The following is an 18,001-nucleotide window of genomic DNA, read 5'->3' on the forward strand; positions in this document are numbered from 1 at the left end:
GGTAATTCTGGTTTTTCTCTTCCTAACGAGGCCTAAGGAAGTAAAAATGGTTTTAAAGTTTGTAAGCATAATTAAAACTTGAGAACGGTTAGGGTTGTGTGTTTATAATTCTTTATTGTATTAGTAGGTTTTGGAGGGGGTGAAAGTAAATGCATCCACTCAGTCCATAATATGTAACTGGTGTTCTGGTTGGTATACCCTTACACTAGGTGTAACATTATGAGGTGCTTGTGTCTCAACTTTCTTCCCAGTACCAACCCCTATCTCCTTCTCCTTCCTTGTCTATCCGTCTGCATCTCTTCTGCCATATCCATGTCATATCCGGGGCACACTTGCTCAGTAGATCTGTCTTTTTTGTTTGAGCGTCTTGAACAACTTGGAAAAAGGTGTTATGGAATACAATCCAAAAAATAGACCCATAACCGTCCTGTCAATCTTTGTCTAAGGCCAGGGCTTTAGGTTAGGGTGATACAAGCAAATACCAGGTGCCTTCCACTTAATTCAAGAGGTATTTACTGAGCTCCAATTACATGTATTGCACACAATTGCCATTGAAAGGAAAGTAAACAAACAAAAAATAAAACAGTACACAGTATCCTACAAGGGTCACATGCTTATACTTGCTGCTTGAGACATGACATTGGACATACTACTGCTCATTCCCTTATTTTAATAGGAACTCTGAGTTAGCTTATATAAATGTCAAATTAATTAAGGTTCTCATAAGTTTAAAATTGGAATTTTGTCTCAGCTTTTTTTTTTTTTTTGTTATTATAACATTTTTGAAGGTACTAACCTTATCTCGAACTTTCTCTTGGCAGGTATGCCATATGTGTTTGTGGCTGATGATGCCGACAATAAAACTCTGGTGACTATGACTATGATCTGTTAGATTTTGTTAGAAAAATCAATGCCTTGTTTACACTTGGGAGGTAGAGAGCAGACACAAAGATTGTCACCATAATTCCCACATGAGGTGAGGGAGATTCTGAGGTTAGATTCAGGTTCAGAGAAAGGGAGCATGGTAGCACTTATACCTTGTTTTGCTATTTCTCAGATAAGTAGGCTCCTTGGGTCCCCCACAAATATTGTTACTGAGACACATGAGGGAAGCAGTGATCAACTGGCTCCAAGTCAGATCTTTCGTCTCCCATGCCCACTGCAAGACTGTCCCACACTGGATATTTATAACCCCTTATCTGCTGGAACTGGACCGACCTTCATTGTGAATATAGGAAGGGTACTATAGCCCTTTCCCTAAAAAATGGCTATTTGAGTGAAGGTCTATCTGTACACGATGCCAATTAAAGGCATAAGAGTAGATACAATGTACATATACATAGTATATACCTTTGTACAGTCAAGTGTTATTATTTGCACTAATTATGTTCTGTAAAGTCACAGAACCATTGCTTCTAGGGAAAAGCCTGTGAGCCTCTGGTCACAACATTTTTGTCAACTGATCAATACCTAAGCTTGTTTTATGTGACTATTTAATATATGTTTTTGACTCATTAACATTGAATTCATAGCCAACCCCACTATAACTCGTGACTGAAAGAAGCTTATCTAACGTTTATTTTCTCCGTAAGGCACTTCACAGTCTTCTTGTGCTTAGGAAAACTAGATAGCGCTTCAGCACTACCCTTGGGAGCCATTTTAAACAGTGAAATCACCGCAAAAAGCACAAAAATGTGAAAATGTGGCACTAAATAGACAGTGAAAAGGACACGTTTAAAGTGTGAGAGCTGGGACAAGAAGGCAGAGCACTGCCTTATTCACCTCAGCTGGGAACACGCGTGGGCGGCTAACATTTTTTGCCTGCTCTGTGCATGTCTGTGAATGTTCACAAAGCACCATGGGTATTGATTTGGGGGTAATAAATTTTAGCAAGCAGGCATATTTGCAAATACAGAATCTGTGAATGATGAGGATTGACTGTGTGTGTGTGTGTGTGTATTACGGGCAAATGGAAAACAAGACAAAATTAATCCCCAAAGCTTGGTGACCTCTTCAACTTCTCATATGCATGAGAATGACAGGTCTGATCTTGACCTTTTACCCAGTGGAGGGACAGATCCTATGCCTGTCAGCTATGGCAGTTACTAGCCAACGCCTGACGTGAGCCTCTAGATTCGTTCTCCTTTCTCCTTGTTTTGTCAGGTTCTGTTTTTGGAATAAGCCAGGTGAGTACACAGTGGCCAATCTTTGGGCTGATAATGGGTAGGCTTTGTTGAAACAGCTGAAGCAAGCCTCCTCCTGCCCAGGACTGAGATCTTAAAGTCGAGCTCCTGAGAGCTGCCTGAATTGCCGGAACCATCTGCTGTTGAATTGTTTAGTCAGGCCTCAAGGGCAGCTTTTGATCTGTTTCATTTCTTTGTCCTGGTTTATGACATTTAAAAAGTCTATTCTGCTTGAATAATTTCTATTCTTGTCACATGGCATGGTGGCTCACCTGAATCTAGAAGGAAAGACCAAATCACCTGTTACCATGAGGGGAAAAAACAGTACAGAGGAACATGGGTGATTACATTCACCCATACTGTGGATAAGTAAAATTGTGAAAGCTGTCAACATTTGGTAAATTTATTTGAATTGTGTAAAATAAATTTGTGACAATAATGTACTTATTTTTAACCACATTGACTAATTGATTTTGAAAGTTGTTTTTAGATGCTCCCTGAGTATGACCACAGGGATGTTGGTATTTTATAATGCTGCGTTGAGGAATAATGCTATGGGGAGGATGGGAGTAGGGGGAGAACCAGCATGGTCCTCAAAACCTTCTCCAACTTAACTTCCAAGAGCGAGAGAAGGCTGTTGGAAGAAGCTCTGGTTGACAGCTGATCCTGGTCCTAGGAGGACTAATTACATGGCTTTAGATGGCTCGTAGAACAACCTTAATCCTTGGTGATATTAGTCTTTGGATTAGTCAGGACTTTTTCTTTTTCAAATGGAGAAAACCTATTCAAATGGCTTTCTTTTGGCCTCTGACTCTGTTGAAGTATCATCGACAAATAAAAATTATATATGTTTAGGTTGTACAATGTGATTTTTAAGATGTACAGCATGATGATTTATTCAATGTGTATGTTGTGAAATGCTTACCACGGTCAAGTTAATTAAGACATCCATCACCTCGCATAGTTACCATTTGTGTGTGTGTGTGTGTGTGTGTGATGAGATCACTTAAGATCTACTCTTAGCAAATTTTAGATAAAGTGTTATTAACTATAATCACCATTCTGTACATAAGATCCCCAGAACTCATTTATCTTATAACTGAAAATTTGTACCCTTTGACCATTAGCTCTCCATTTCCCCCACCCCTAGTCCCTGTCAACCACCGTTCTACTCTCTGGGTCTATGAATTCAACTTTTTAAAGATTCTACATACAAGTGATATCACAGAGTATTTGTCTTTCTGTGTCTGGCTTATTTCACTTAGTATAAGTGTCCTCCAGGTTCATCTGTGTTGTCACAAATAGCAGGATCTCCTTCTTTCCTTCTCTTTTATGGCTGAATAATATTTCCTTATGTATATGTACCATATCTTCTTTATCCATTCATCCATAGCTAGACACTTTGGTTGTTTCCATATCTTGGCATTTGTGAATAATGCTGCAAATGAACATGGGAGTGAAGATATCTCTTCAAGATCCTGTTTTCATTTCCTTTGGATATACATGCAAAAGTGGGATTCTGGATCATATGGTGGTTCTATGTTTAACTTTTGGAGGAGCCTCCATACTGTTTTCCATAATGAATTTACCAACTTACATTCCCACCAATAGTGTACAAGTGTTCCCTTTTCTTCACACCCTTGCCAACACTTGTTATCTCTTGTCTTTTTGGTAGTAGTCATTCTAACAGGTATGAGGTGATATCTCATTATCTCATTGCGGTTTTGATGTGTATGTCCCTGATGATTAGTGATATCGAGCACCTTTTCATGAACCTGTTGGCTATTTGTATGTCTCTTTGGAAAAATATCTATTCAGGTTCTTTGCCCAATTTTTAATTGGTTTATTTATTTATTTATTTTGCTGTTGGGTTGTATGAGTTCTTTATATATTTTGGATATTCACCCCTTATTAGATATATAGTTTGCAAATATTTTCTCCCAATCTACGATTGCCTTTTCATTTTGTTGATTGTTTCCTTGCTGTACAGAAGCTTTCTTATTGGTTTGCTTAACAAAAATATTCTATGTAGGCTTTAGGTGTGGCTGGATCCAGGGGTTCAAATGATGTCATTAAGAGTCAATTTCATTTTACCCTTCCCTCAGTTCTGCTGTCCTCCCCCTTGGTTCTCCCCTTGTAGTGCCAAATTAGTCACAGCAACTCCATCAGAAATGAGTTATTTTGTCTTTGCAACAATTTCACAGAAGTCCCAGAATTCTGTTTCTTTTTGGGTCAGGGGCTCATCCCTGAATCAATCACCAGAGTCCAGAGAATGTGGTGCTCTGATAGGCCAGGCAACCATCGTATGACCACTGTCGGGCCGGGGCTGGAGTTAGTGCCACCTGTATCACTCGGAATAAAAATAGTGTAGGGATTTTTCATCAGGGAAAATCAGCGTCCTGTATCATAAGAAAAGTAAATGAATGCTAGGCAGGCAAAATAAGAAATGACCATTGTGGATTCATTTGGATTCATTGGCTTGCTGTATGTTTAAATTAAGATCATGGATATAGAGCCGCTTTGAAAACAACACATATAAATGTAGTATATTCTTACTTTTATCATTATTGTGTATAAATCACATTGGTTTAATTAAATATACCCACATTTATATTTATATGTATATAGAGTTAATGCCTACTGTTCACTAGGCACTATGGAAGATATCAAGGTGAATAAGAAATAAACTTTGTCCTCAAGAAACTTAGAATTTAGTGGGGATATTGGCAAGTAAAAAATGATTAACTATAACATAAGGCAGGAGAAAATAATTGCTAAAGAGAAACATGTGTGGGAAAGCACAGAATGTTGGGATATATTAATTGGGAGCAAAGGAAGTTTAGAACATAAATCTGTGCCTTAGAAAACCCAGAAAATCTCACAGTTCTTGAAGAGAGCACTGGAGCCTCTGCTAAGCCTGAGAGGCAGGTGGAAAGAGAAATAGAAAGAGGAAGAAGAGGACAACAGAGCTGGAGATGAAGAGGAGAGAAAGGAGAGGAACATTAATGTAAAAAGAGGAGAGGAGTACCTGGAGCGGAGCAATAACGAGGAGGGGTTATTCCTTGTGGTTTTCAACCCTGGTTCAGAATTAACTAAGGGAATTTAAAAAACAGAGGGAGGGACTGCTCCTGCCTTGACCCTCAGAAGCAGAATCCCCAGCTGGGGCCCCCAGGCGTGTTTGAACAAGTGAAGAAGCTCCACCTGGGGCTTTGAAGTGCTCGACTGGTATCATTCTTTGAAGATTCTTCAGAAGAGTGTTTGTTAAATATGCTGCCTTTTATTTTTCTCTCCAAACATTTGTGATCCCAAATTAATACTTTGCTTTTGTGTGTTAAATTATGCTTTATCGTCAATAATATTTTATTTACATTGCACACCAAGGTTGCATAATTTGGGGATGGAAATAAATCAGTCCTGAAACGTGAATTGTTTCCTTAAATCTTCAGTTCAAGAGAATTTATATAATATCATGGTCTATTAATACCGAATTTATTCAGATGTCAGTTAACCAGCCGCATCAGCGATTGGGAGCTTGGCTAAGGACCAGGGAAAGAGAACTCTGACGAGGCCAAAAGAGTGGCTGTCATTTCCAGTAACTAAAACTCCTTCACTTTACTCTTGGGAGAGTCTCTAAAGGTAGGTATACAGTCTTATTACACACACAAACACATACACACACACACTCACTCACTCTTCTGAAAATCTAGTCTATTTGTCCATAGCAAATTAGAAATAAGGAATCAGAACAAGAGGGACTTTGGGTAGCTGAGAAGGAATCCTGGAACCATCAGCCTGAAATGACACCAAGCAGCTGAAAATGAAAAGGAGACTAAAAAAACTATAAGAAAGCCAAATCAAAATGCGTAGCAATAGTAGGATACTGAGATTACCACAGGCACACATGGTCCTGATTAGGAATCAGTGTTAGCAAGAAGCTCTCATGTTCAATACCTTCTGTTGTAAAAGGCAAAAAATGAGTTATGTACTTATAATTTGTATATATACATACTTTTATAACATATACTGTAAAATTATAATTTATAAATATTTGTTTTACATGTAATTTATATATGTATCTGATAAGTTTTTAAGAAGTTGATGCTTAATAGGGTAAATTTCAGTTGCTTGGAAAATTCATTCATGTGTAATTTACTATTCTCTGTGTCTGTTAAATGAGACATTATGGCATTTTATGATTTAATCTCCCTCTTAGATCTGATTATTTCACATATGGAGGAGTACGGCTAGGGAAAAAACGGTGGGACGTATATTTAAAAAATATATTATCTTCTTGTTTTGTCAGTTGAGATTGTTTTCTAGCAAACCAGCAAATCAGGAACTCGTTTAATCATCTTCTCATCACCCGGGTCATTACTGCTAATAAAATATGCTTAACATTTTATCACCAAATTTTCCTTCCTGAGGATGGAAACGTCTTTCTTCGTGGGGCGAAGCTGGGGTGCTGAGGTTTCGACCTCAGTGGAGACCTGAGCATCTTTCTTGGGTATCTCAGTCATAACCTGCAGAGATCACAGGGTCGTATGCCCGGGCCTCCTGACTATTGCTCCCTTGTCTGCTGGAGTCCTTCATTTCTCAGAGTTTGCTCAAAATGAAACAAATACCTAGCAGCAAGCCTGTGATTGCTCAAATGGGGTTATAATTTAAAGGCCTTTGCAAATCTCTGTAGTGATGAATACAAGCAGACATTTCATGTTCAGTGTATAATGTTAAGGCAGCTGTAGACTGTCTGACATTATACTAAAATGAAAGGGTCAGACTCCCTCCAGATTCTCGTGCAGTGCCTTTTAGATGTACATTTAATTATAGTCTCAAGTCAGGTATGTTAACATTCAGTATTCTTGCTGGAGGGGGACTTCATTGCTGGATCAGCTCACCTGTCTTTCCCTGTCTCCAATTGAGACTCGAAGAATGGCGAATTGGATAAATGTATATGTTCTATTTTATTGTTATTATCATTAAAAAATTAAAATAATTTGGTTAAAGGATGGGTAATATTGACTGCAGTTAAATTTTGGCTGAGCCTCTAATTTGACTTAGTGTTTGAAATTCACAATTTGGAATGTTTCTGCAGAGAAATTTGTTACCTTGACCAACAGAAGGCAGCGGCAGAGTTGATACCTTTTCCTCCTGCCTCATACAAGCCAGATCCTGTGGAGAGAATGTGGGACATTCTTCAGTAGCCTGAAGTTAGTTCAACTCCAGGTTTGATCTCCTGCCCTCAAGTGGTAAATCGGAAAAGTTCATTTAGATCTCCAGAGCAAAGACTATCTTCCTACATGTGTTTGTTCGCCAGGGTTAGCTTTTGAAGGATAATGGTTCAGGTCAAAAGCTTTCGAAAAATTAAGAGTAAAAGACAATGGTCTGCTTCTTTGCAAATAGTCTGAAAAAGCATCCACTCTTAGCAAAAACATTTCCTCTGTGGTTTACCCAATGCCAAGGACCTCAGATTTTCAAGATTTTGGAGATGAAGATCTCCCTTGCAGACCCTCCCAGCTGTCGATATTGCCCTTGATTTATTCCAAGGCAAATTAATAGGTGCAGAAGGCTCGGTGCCAGCAGGTGCTCACGGCCGGTGCGCGAGGCTCCCATCTAAAGCAGGAAATATCGTGATGCCTTGTTTGCTTCTTCAAAACAGTTTTTCACGGCCCCAAAATGAACAACATCTGATCAGTTCTGTAAACCAGACAATTTCATAGTGGAAGCTTAATAATTTTAATGTTCAGATCAGATCCTTCATCAGACCGTTCAACCTCGCGGTTTGTGTTTGGGATTTGGGATAATGATGCGGTGTCAAAGATTCACTCTGTAGAAAAAAACAAAAAGAAAGAGTTTCCCCAATGATGTTCCTAATTTAGAAAAAGGAAGGTTTTTCTGGAGAAATGAGGAAGTGTTTGATTTTTCTAGCTTTTATCCTTCGCCACAGATGTACTGCTGAGACAGATGAAATGCCTTGTTCCTCAGGCACCAACGACACCCTTTAATGACAAGCCATTAACTTTAGTTAAAAAGTGATGCTCTGGTGAGAACGCAGGAGATGGAGTGAGCGTTGCCTGTAATCTCTTAGAAAGAACCCAGGAATCACACCTTCAGAAGCAGGCAAAGGAGAGGGAGGAAATTCAGGAGAGTAGATCTTTTAGAAGAGGGGGTCAGGAACTTTAACTCCGACAGAGGCCTAAATGGTAAAGGGAAGCAACATAGCTGGCCAGGCAAGGTGCCTACGCAGGTCCCTCCTGAGTGGCGCAGAATGGGAACTGCACGTGACACGTGTCTGAAAGTCAGCAGCTGTTCAACTCCAGCCAATTTAGGCCTCAGAGAAATGTGAGGCGTAATGATGCTTGATCTAGGAAATATTTTCAAAAGAAGATAAGGATTCAGATTTTAAGTACAACTTCCCCATAAATAAATGCTTGTCTAGACTTACAAAAACATTATATGGCCAAGTAGGACATGATTGAGGCTGAAATGAGGCCCATGTGCTGCCCTTTTGCACCTTCAGGTTTGGAATGTCAGTGTTCTCACACCAACCTTAACATGAAGTCAGTTGTCACACATTGTTCAAATAACCAGGCTGTAGTCCCAAAGAACAAAACCTCATGCAGATATTAGAGATATAGATATATATATATATTTTTCCCCCTTTTTTCGGTAAGAATACAACTGGCCATCTCATAAGCATCATGGATGACAGGAAAGAAATTGCCCCAGGGTTCACGGGGACAGCACCAAGATCCAGAAATCAGGAACTGTGGTCTCTCTCTCTACGTCTTTCTGGGGACTCATGGTCTTGTGTTTCCGCCTTTCCAGGCACATCCCTCCACTTCTCCCTGCAGACTATTTCCTCTATTTCCAGGTGTCGCTGCCCAACATCTGAGGCATGTACATGGATGTGTTCAGCTGAGGAGCTGGCTCTGGTCCTTACACTATATGACTTTTTAGCTCCAGAACCTACCAGTTAGTAATGACAGTCTCCAAGTCTCAGTCTAGAAAATCTGATTGGCTGAGCCAAGCCTATGGATTGGTTCCCTTTGGATGAGGAGCCTTCTGCTGGTCCAATCAGCAGTGGTTGAACAAGGATTGGGGTGGGCTGAGGCAGAATTGAATGTAATGCTCTGAACTGTCCATGGGCAGGTTAGATAAAGACAAAAGGGGAAGTTGGGTGTGGAAGCAGATTGACTGACATCATATATACTACACACGTTAATGCTGACAGTTTAGATTTTAAATGCTGACAGATTTTAATTAAGAAGTTATATGTAATCATTGGAGGAATTTCGAGACATTCTACAAAGAGCAAACAGAACAAAATCATCAATAATCTCATTACCCAGAGTCAAATATGAACATTTTGGTATGTTTATTTCTAGTCTTTTCCTCTATATATAGATCTCAAAATGCTGTATCTAATAAGGGAAAATCCTGAAAGGATGGTATGAGTGAGTCCATTTCTCTGTTTTTTGTGGATTAAAATGAATTTTAATGAATTTAAAAAATTTTAAGTAATACATTTCAAGAAAGACTTAAAATTATGCATGGCCTTTGATCTAGTAGTTTCTTATTTAACGATTTATCCTGAAGAAATTCTCAGAGATACGTACAAAGACTTATGTATAAAGATACTCACTGATGCACTATTGATCATAGTCAGAAACTGGAAACATCTGAAATGTCCAGCAATAAAAGATTGGTTAAGAAAACTCTAAAACAGGCAGATGGAATATTTTGTGACCAATAAACAATTTTTGGAGAAATATATTTACTGAAGTGACAATGTTCACAATAAATTGCTAAGTAGGTTGCAGAATTATGTGTGCAATATAAGCATATTTTTGTATAAAATTATATGCATATTAAAAGAGCTTGGAAGACATTCACCAAAATGTTAATAATGATTGTCTCCAGGTCGTAGGATAACGAATCCTTTTCACTTTTTGTTATTTTCCAATATTTTTGTATTGAGCATATATTACCTGTATAATGTGTAAACAAATAAGCCCAATACACACAATGAATAAGAAAATGAATTTAGTGGCATAGAGATGTGTGAAAAAGAAGAGGAAAATTATAGCAAGAAAGATTTTAGCAGTTTCCAAGCTCAATGAAGGGGAAGATCGACACAGGCTCCTTGACCAGAACATCTTTCAGGAAGCTACCCCACCAGGCGAGTAAAAATCAAAATGTACGCTTCTCCTTCCTTGCCTCGTAAGTGCATCATACGGGTTGAAATCTATCTCCCTTTCTTTGATATTGGAGGTCTTTCAAATTCTCATTCTTGGATTTTTTTCTCCCCTGAGAGCTTTTCTTTTCTTTTTTTTATACTGAAAATAATGTCTACATTATGCAAACTCCAGAAAATATTAAAAGGTTCAAAGAAGAAGAAGAAGAAGAAGAAGAAGAAGAAAAAAGCCTCATAGCCCTACTGGGTGACCTTTCTGAGCCTCAGTGAGTCCAGGGAGAGTGATAGGAATCTACACTGGGCATGCTTGGGAGCTGAATCTTTCCACCAGCTCGGAAATGGAGTGAGATGTGTACATGTGCGTCTCCTTTGCCCGTGGGGTGAAATGCCACAAACAACAATAGTAGCAGCAGAAGCTGCAGCAATTCCGATTGAGTGTTCTTTCACACCAGATTCTAAGTCATCAAAAGTTTACTTTATTTGTAATAAACTCAGCAGATTTTCAAAGGCTAAATACTGAAATCGCTCCTAAGCATATCTGATTCTGCGGGTCAGATAAGATTATTTTCCCTCATTTATCTCTATCGCTTTGTTTTTAATTTGGATATAGATTGCTATCAAACAGGTAAATATGGCCTTTAAGGAGGTTTGGAATGGCTGGAAAATGACCCCCACGATACTGAAATGCTGGGAATGTTGAGCGTCCACCAAAGAAATAGAGCAGAGGCAGCCTCTCAGAAGGTTTGAGAGTGAGGCATGGAAGCTGTTTTGTTTTTTAACATCGCATTAAAATTTGTGTATATATTTTATTTAATGCTCATGGTTTAAAAGTCAAATAGTACAGAAACAGAAGGAAAAGCGAAAATTCTTGGCTTCTGGTATTTTCCTTTCGGTAGACCCACTTCTCAGAGGCAACTACTTATCACTGTTTTACCTTTGTCTATTCATGTGTTTTTCTCCATTATTTTATATAAAATGTCCATATTGCTGTTTCTTAATTTATCTTTTAAAGTTTATCACTGTTCTATTATAATATACAAGGAGTTAGCTTAACAACATTGGCCTCTATATCTCCCTCTCCACCTCTATCCAAAAATCACTCAGTTCCTTCAAAGGTCATTTTTGTCACTCCCAAAAATAATAAGCACCATTTCTTGTTGCATCATAACTGACAGTATTTCCTGACTTCCCTTCATGAAGATAATGGCATCAGTGTGCCCATGCTTTCCTCCACCTCTGCCCTCACTTCATCCCTTTCTATCTTTGGTCAGTTACACTTTCCTTTTGCATCAGCAAGGCTGAGAATATATACATTCTGTTCAGTAATTAGAATGAAGTATTCCATAGTTTGTCTACAAGCTAATTCTAAAAATGGAAAATAAAGATAATTTATATTATTTAGACTAGGTGTAGCAGTATTTTCTATCTCAGTCTTTCCTACTTTCTGGGAGATTTTCTTGATTTAATACTACAATGTGTCCATTGATTTTTTTGAATTTGATAATTTTTGGATTTCTAAGAGTTTTTCTGGTCTTTGTACTTTTTCCATAGCATCCTCTTGTTGGTTTATGGTTGCAATGTCTTCTCAATCCTCTCTGTGAAGACCGATTTGAAGTACTTTTGCTCCTTTCTCTCTCCCTAAATCACCCTGTTTCTTCTTCAGTCATTTTTGTTTATTGTCTTTAGTTTGCATAATTCAGCTTTTCTCAGATGCCATCATTGGTAACATTAAAAACCTGACTGTGAGCTTTGTGTATGTAGGTGGGACTTCATGAAGGGGAAGGAATAAATTAGGGAGAGAGGGTAGGAAACCACCGATTATGCGTTGAGACTACTAAGTGTCAGAATGTTGAGAAATTTGCTCAGGGTTGCTAAGTCCTATATTGACTGCCCAACTTCTTCATACATCCTTAGGGCATTCTTTTGTATTTCTTCTTGGAGGATAATATCTCACTTTAGAGTGCTCTGCATGAGGTAGATCAGAGGAAGAGTGTTGACAGTTCCGCCAATAGACTTTCAATTAATCATCTTTTCTAGCCTATTCTTTGAGTTTGTCCTCCATCATGCCTGGTGTTTCTGAGTCCTCCAGAGAAAATCTTTTCTCTTACTGGTTGCAGTCCACATCATTATTATTCTTGGTTGTGGTTTTCTCTGTCTTTCTCCATCAGTCTTCAGACTCATCCATCTATTTTTTTCGTACAGAAGTGTAATGAAATCTTTTGTTCACTGGTGATTCACTCTCATTCCCTTTGTTATTGTGGGCTTATATCTATCTATTCTTTCAGTATCTGTCTGATGGTGTCTCCAAAGGGAGAGGAGATAAATCTAGTTGCCATATTGAAATGTCAGCCACCACTGTACTTCTTCTTCTTCTTTTTTTTTGCTGAGGAAGATTTGCCCTGAGCTAACATCCATGCCAATCTTCCTCTGTTTTGTATGTGGTATGCCTGCACAGCATGGCTGATGAGTGAAGTAGGTCCATGCCAGGATTCGAACCTGCAAACCAGCCAGCAAAGTGGAGTAGGTGGAACTTTAACCACTTGGCCCTGGGGCAGCCCCACCACCACTGTACTTTTAACTAAGATATTTGCGGGGCTCTAAGTTCAGAAGGACCAGAGGCTACCAGTCTCCTATCAAGATGATACAAAACAAGAGTTCACAGATACACGGGTTTCATATGGCATCAGGCTTCCAGAAGAGAAGAAGAATATAATTTTTGATCGAGTGAGACAAGAGGTTTGTTGAATGCGAAAGGTGGAAGGTAGTAATTTAGAAATTCACAGTCATGAATTCTATCTAGTTGATGCATTCAGAAAAGCAAGAGCTGACAATTGTGATGTATGCTGCACAGCAAAAATAGGCAGTCATAAGTGGAGTGATGTTTTTAATAACAGAATAACAGATTCAGGTGGTTTTAATAGGTTGGTGAGACCAAGAAAATAAACTAGCATATAATGACTAAGACTTTGAAATGTTAAGAAACATCAGAGCTGTCTAAAAAAGAGAATTAGGGACTCAAAAATGTGCACAATTGACATGGGAGATCTTCTGATGACCTTTCAAAAGCTAAATACCCCAATATCGAAATAAAATAGTTTCTTCTAGTATGTAGGGTGCTAAAATTTACAAAAGGCAGACAATTTTGGTTTGATTTTGGCAAAGCATTTTCCAAAAGAACAGACTGAACTTCTCCAGTTTATTTTAAGTATATTCTTATTTTCTACAGAACACTTACTAAGGCTTGCTATCATTTTCTGAGTGTCTACTTTATGCCAGCACTGTACTAGATACTTTACATATATTACTAAGTATCTAGTATGACATATGCCTTTCCAACATATCTTAATGATGTTAATAAAATATTAATGTTATATATTTATTTATTCATAGAATTCATTGTAAATCCAATTAGCAATCTCGTTCTTTCAGATGCACCACTTAAATCCGGCAATCAAACTCTGGCGAGAGCAATAGCCAGTTGTCTGTGTGAAATGAAGGTTTATGTTGTACAAGCGGAGTTTGTCAAATGTCTGTTCCCATGAGGCCTCAGATGCGCCTAGAATTTTTACACAGACTTTTCTGCACTGTATCATTTTCAAAATAGAGGATCACATTTTAGCATTACAAGTTGTAGGAATTATAAGAACGAATTAAAAAAATTAAGTAATAAATAAATGCCAAGAAAAGTTATTCTTAAAGCGGCCTCTCCTTTTCATCTTTCAATGCTGATATTTGAATGGATAGGCACGATTTTCACATGATGTATGTTCATTGGCAGGTTTGGCCATGTGTTCCCCAGCTAAACCTTCTGGAAACAGTGAAAACCACACTCAAATATGTTTAGATTTAGAATCTCTCCAACCTCCTACAAAATAGATATAATTTACTTGTACTGTGGAGGGAGACACAGACACCTAGAGAAATCTGGCACTTTGCAAAGGACATCAATGCTGCTTCTGTGATGGACTTAGAATTCACATTAATGCTGCTTCAGTGATGGAGACAGGATTCAAACCCAGATGTGGGACTACAGAGCCTCGTTCCTTTTACTAACCTGCCTGGATTCTCTAGACAAGAGACTGTCTGAAGCTATTTGCCTCCTGGAGAGGCCCCTCACTTTATTTAACAAAAGAAAGACAAGAAAAGAAAAATCTTATTTGTATGATTGATCCCCCAAAGGTATTTCTTATATGTCTAGCTGGTGGGTCAAATAATGCGCTTCACCATTAGTTTCCTTCCCTTAGAATCCATGCTACATAAGAAAGACAAGCCAGTGAAGCAGTGGTGATGCTCAGAGGAAATTCGTTATCAAAATATTGAATTATGATTGCTATGAAACCTGCCTGTCAGCATAGTATTTTAAAAGTCACCTAATTTGAGCAGAAGTGTAGACAGGATCTAATTATTCACCCTCAGCTCAGCTGAAAGGGTGGCCATATCCTTTTGAAATTTGAGTCTGAAAATCCAAAGTTTGAGCTGTCAGGGCACATCATTGCTCTGCTGCAGAGATGGTCTTCCCTTTCCATGTCTGTGAGCATCACTCTCATCACTTCGTTTCTCTGATCTCTGGTTTCTTTTTTTCCTGAACATCCTTGACAACGTGAAGGTCTGTGCATGTCCATCCAGGCAGAGTACCCCAGTCCTGTCTCAGCAACACTCGGGTCTCCTACTGACACTATTAATGGCTCTTGTGGTCTATCACTGAATTGCCCATGTGGTCCTCAGTCTCTTGGGCCAAAGCGTTAAGTCTGCAGCGTGTGCTTTGTGCTGGGAGGCGAGATACGTCCTCCCACTGAGGCACATCGGCCTCTCGCCTCTGTTGTTTTTAAGCTACACCTTAATATAGGATTATTTCTTCTTAAAATACCTTAATTTCAAGAGCATTCCTCTTGTCATTCAATTTTGGCCCCTGGAAGGCCAGCTTCTGGTCTTGAAAGAAAATTTCTTAGATTTAGATTAAATAGATATGCTTTTGTGTAATGAACAATTTAAACCAGAGTGAAGAGCCTCACGTTGTTCTTGACACAAAATGAAGCCCTCAACAAATGTTAGCTTGCTTATTTCCTACCAGCTGCAGGTTCTGTGCTGGGTGTGTGTGTGTGTGTGTGTTGTCATTATTTTTAGAACATGTTCAGAACTCACATGAATTCTATAAAGATACAGTTTACCTTACTTATTCATGTGTGTGTATGTATATATATGTTGCATATATATTTAAACAGAATTTATCTTATATGTAATAGGCTCCTGAATAAATGCTCTTCAATGGGGCTGATTTGAGTCTCAGTTTCCTCCTCACAAAGTCATTGGTGACAATCCTCAATGAGCATAATTAAGCCAGTCCACGTCCTCTTCAGAAATACACAGTGTCTCTTGTAGCACGGGTGATGATCTGACCTGGGATTTCCGTTTCATGCTTCAGGGCTCTTACAACTAATTGATGAATGTCGTTAGATTTTCCTTATATATTTGACGAATTTAGTCTGAGTAATGTAGTTTTTGCATGCATGTCTGTAGACTTGTATTTGATTTATAAGAGCACACAGGTAATGGGGCGGCTGTGAGTACTGAGTGTGTTACCAGACGTAAATACCTGAAGGAGTGCCTGGCGTCTGCTGAGAACCCCGTGAGTGTGCACACTCTGAAGTCAGACCTCTTGCATTCGGATTCCAGCTCGGCCACTTTCTAGCTGTGCCATCTTGGCAGGTTCTGGTCTCAGTTTCTGCATCTATAAGATGGAGATAACAATAGAACTACCTCATCTCATAGGATATTGTGAGAGTAAATGGCTTAGAGTATGTAAAATATTTCAAATATTACCCAGCACATAAAAAGCACGATATTTTATCAATAGTCTGTTATTATTACTGAAAGTTTTGCATTTATCTATGGAGTCTGAGCAGCATTTTCTTCCCTGATGTATCTACTCCACCCTAACCTCTGGCCTCTCCTATCATAGGTACCCTTACCTTACTCAGGTGGGCTCAGGGCATATTCCTAGCTCCACGTTCTTGCTTAGCCTGGCCGTACATATTTCATATTGTGGACCACCTCTTTGCCTTCAGTTCTTCTCTGCTAACTCCAGGGCCTTCAGTTTTTGGACTTTTCTTTGCTTCTCAGACCTGTCTTTAGACAGAAAAGTTTCCTTTTGCCCCAGCTGTCCCAACACCAGATCAGCATGACATCCCAGCATTACATAACTTCATGCGTGACATCGGCTCCCAAACTGGCCTGGGGGGACCTCTGGACCCCTTGCTGGCTCTCTTGAGAGGAGATGGGGAAGAGGGTAGCGGATAGATGGATGATATATTTTGCAAAATGCTGGCTGCGGCTTTATTGCTGAACTGTGGGGGCCATCCCTCTGACTCGAGTGGTCTTTATCTTTTGTCTTACGCTTGCTTTTTTCCTGCTCTGATTAGCATTCTTTGCAAGTTGTTGCTATTCAAGGGAGATGTTTTAAACTCTCTTTTGCAGGAAGACTTACTGGCTGTTTGGTGTCCAAGCTGAAGGTAGCTCCCTCATTGCGCAGCGTCAGAAACTTATTGTGTAGCTCCTTTTGGTACCCCTGGCGTGGCTCTTAGGTCACCTCCTGCAAGATACGATATGAGTCACACTTTTAAGTGCCATCTCACAACAGCCATTTGAAGTATTCTCACTACTTAATGGGTAAAGAAATGGAGGATCAGACTAGGAAGTTTGCTTGGGCCCCACTGTATTCTAGCTGCCCGAGGATATTTCTCAGGGCCTCTTCACCTGTGTCTGAAATATCTCCTTTCCATGACCCCTTATAAACCAAGTAGCTGGTCCAAATGCTCATCTTCAGCTTCTGGAAAAATGACCTTAGACTGAGCAGCTTGGGAAGAGGCCTCGGGCAGAGTCATTTAAAAAGTTTCACTTATAGGGAGTTGCTAAAGCAAGTGATATTAATATCTGTCTTGTTCTCACAGTTACAAGAGAGCTGGAAAATAAATGAGAGGTGTTTTTCTCTTTTTTAACTTTCAGAGAGCAAGCAAGCTTAGCGTCCCAGAAATTGGACATTTCTTGCCCTCAGGGGGAAACTACCAGTTCTTTGTTTTTGAAGATCTAGATTCAGTGAGGGAGTGGATTGTCTGAAAGGGAGGAGGCCTGTGAGGATGGAGGAAAGAGATGCGAGTTGACCCTGGGAGGAGAGAGATGGATTTCCTCCCTCCCATCCCAAGACGGCTGTACCTTGGCTAGGAATGACAGCATAAATGCCGGAAAAATCTATCCACTAGGTCTTCGCCATGGCAAGAGATCCTGTGCCTGAGCTTGGCAAGAGGAAGGGAAAACGCTTGCCTGCAGATGGCCTGGGTGTGTCTGTATTTTTGTGTGTGTTTGTTTTGAACAATAAGCATCTCAAAGACAGTCATGATGGTCTGAAGACAGGAGGCCTCTTTCCCCAATGTTAAGGATTGGATTCGCACTCTGGGACTATTGACTAACCTCCGGAGAGAGGGAGGGACTCCCTAAATATGTGTGAGATTCAATTTATCAACACTAATTAGTAAGGGACCTAGCACCAGAGGAAAATTGATTTGGAACACATAAAGTAAGGTGACATTTCTTGCTTCCGAGTGTCAAGCATATTGAAACCTATTAGATA

This window comes from Equus caballus, chromosome 1 (assembly GCF_041296265.1).
Source record: "Equus caballus isolate H_3958 breed thoroughbred chromosome 1, TB-T2T, whole genome shotgun sequence".
Taxonomy (NCBI): domain Eukaryota; kingdom Metazoa; phylum Chordata; class Mammalia; order Perissodactyla; family Equidae; genus Equus; species Equus caballus.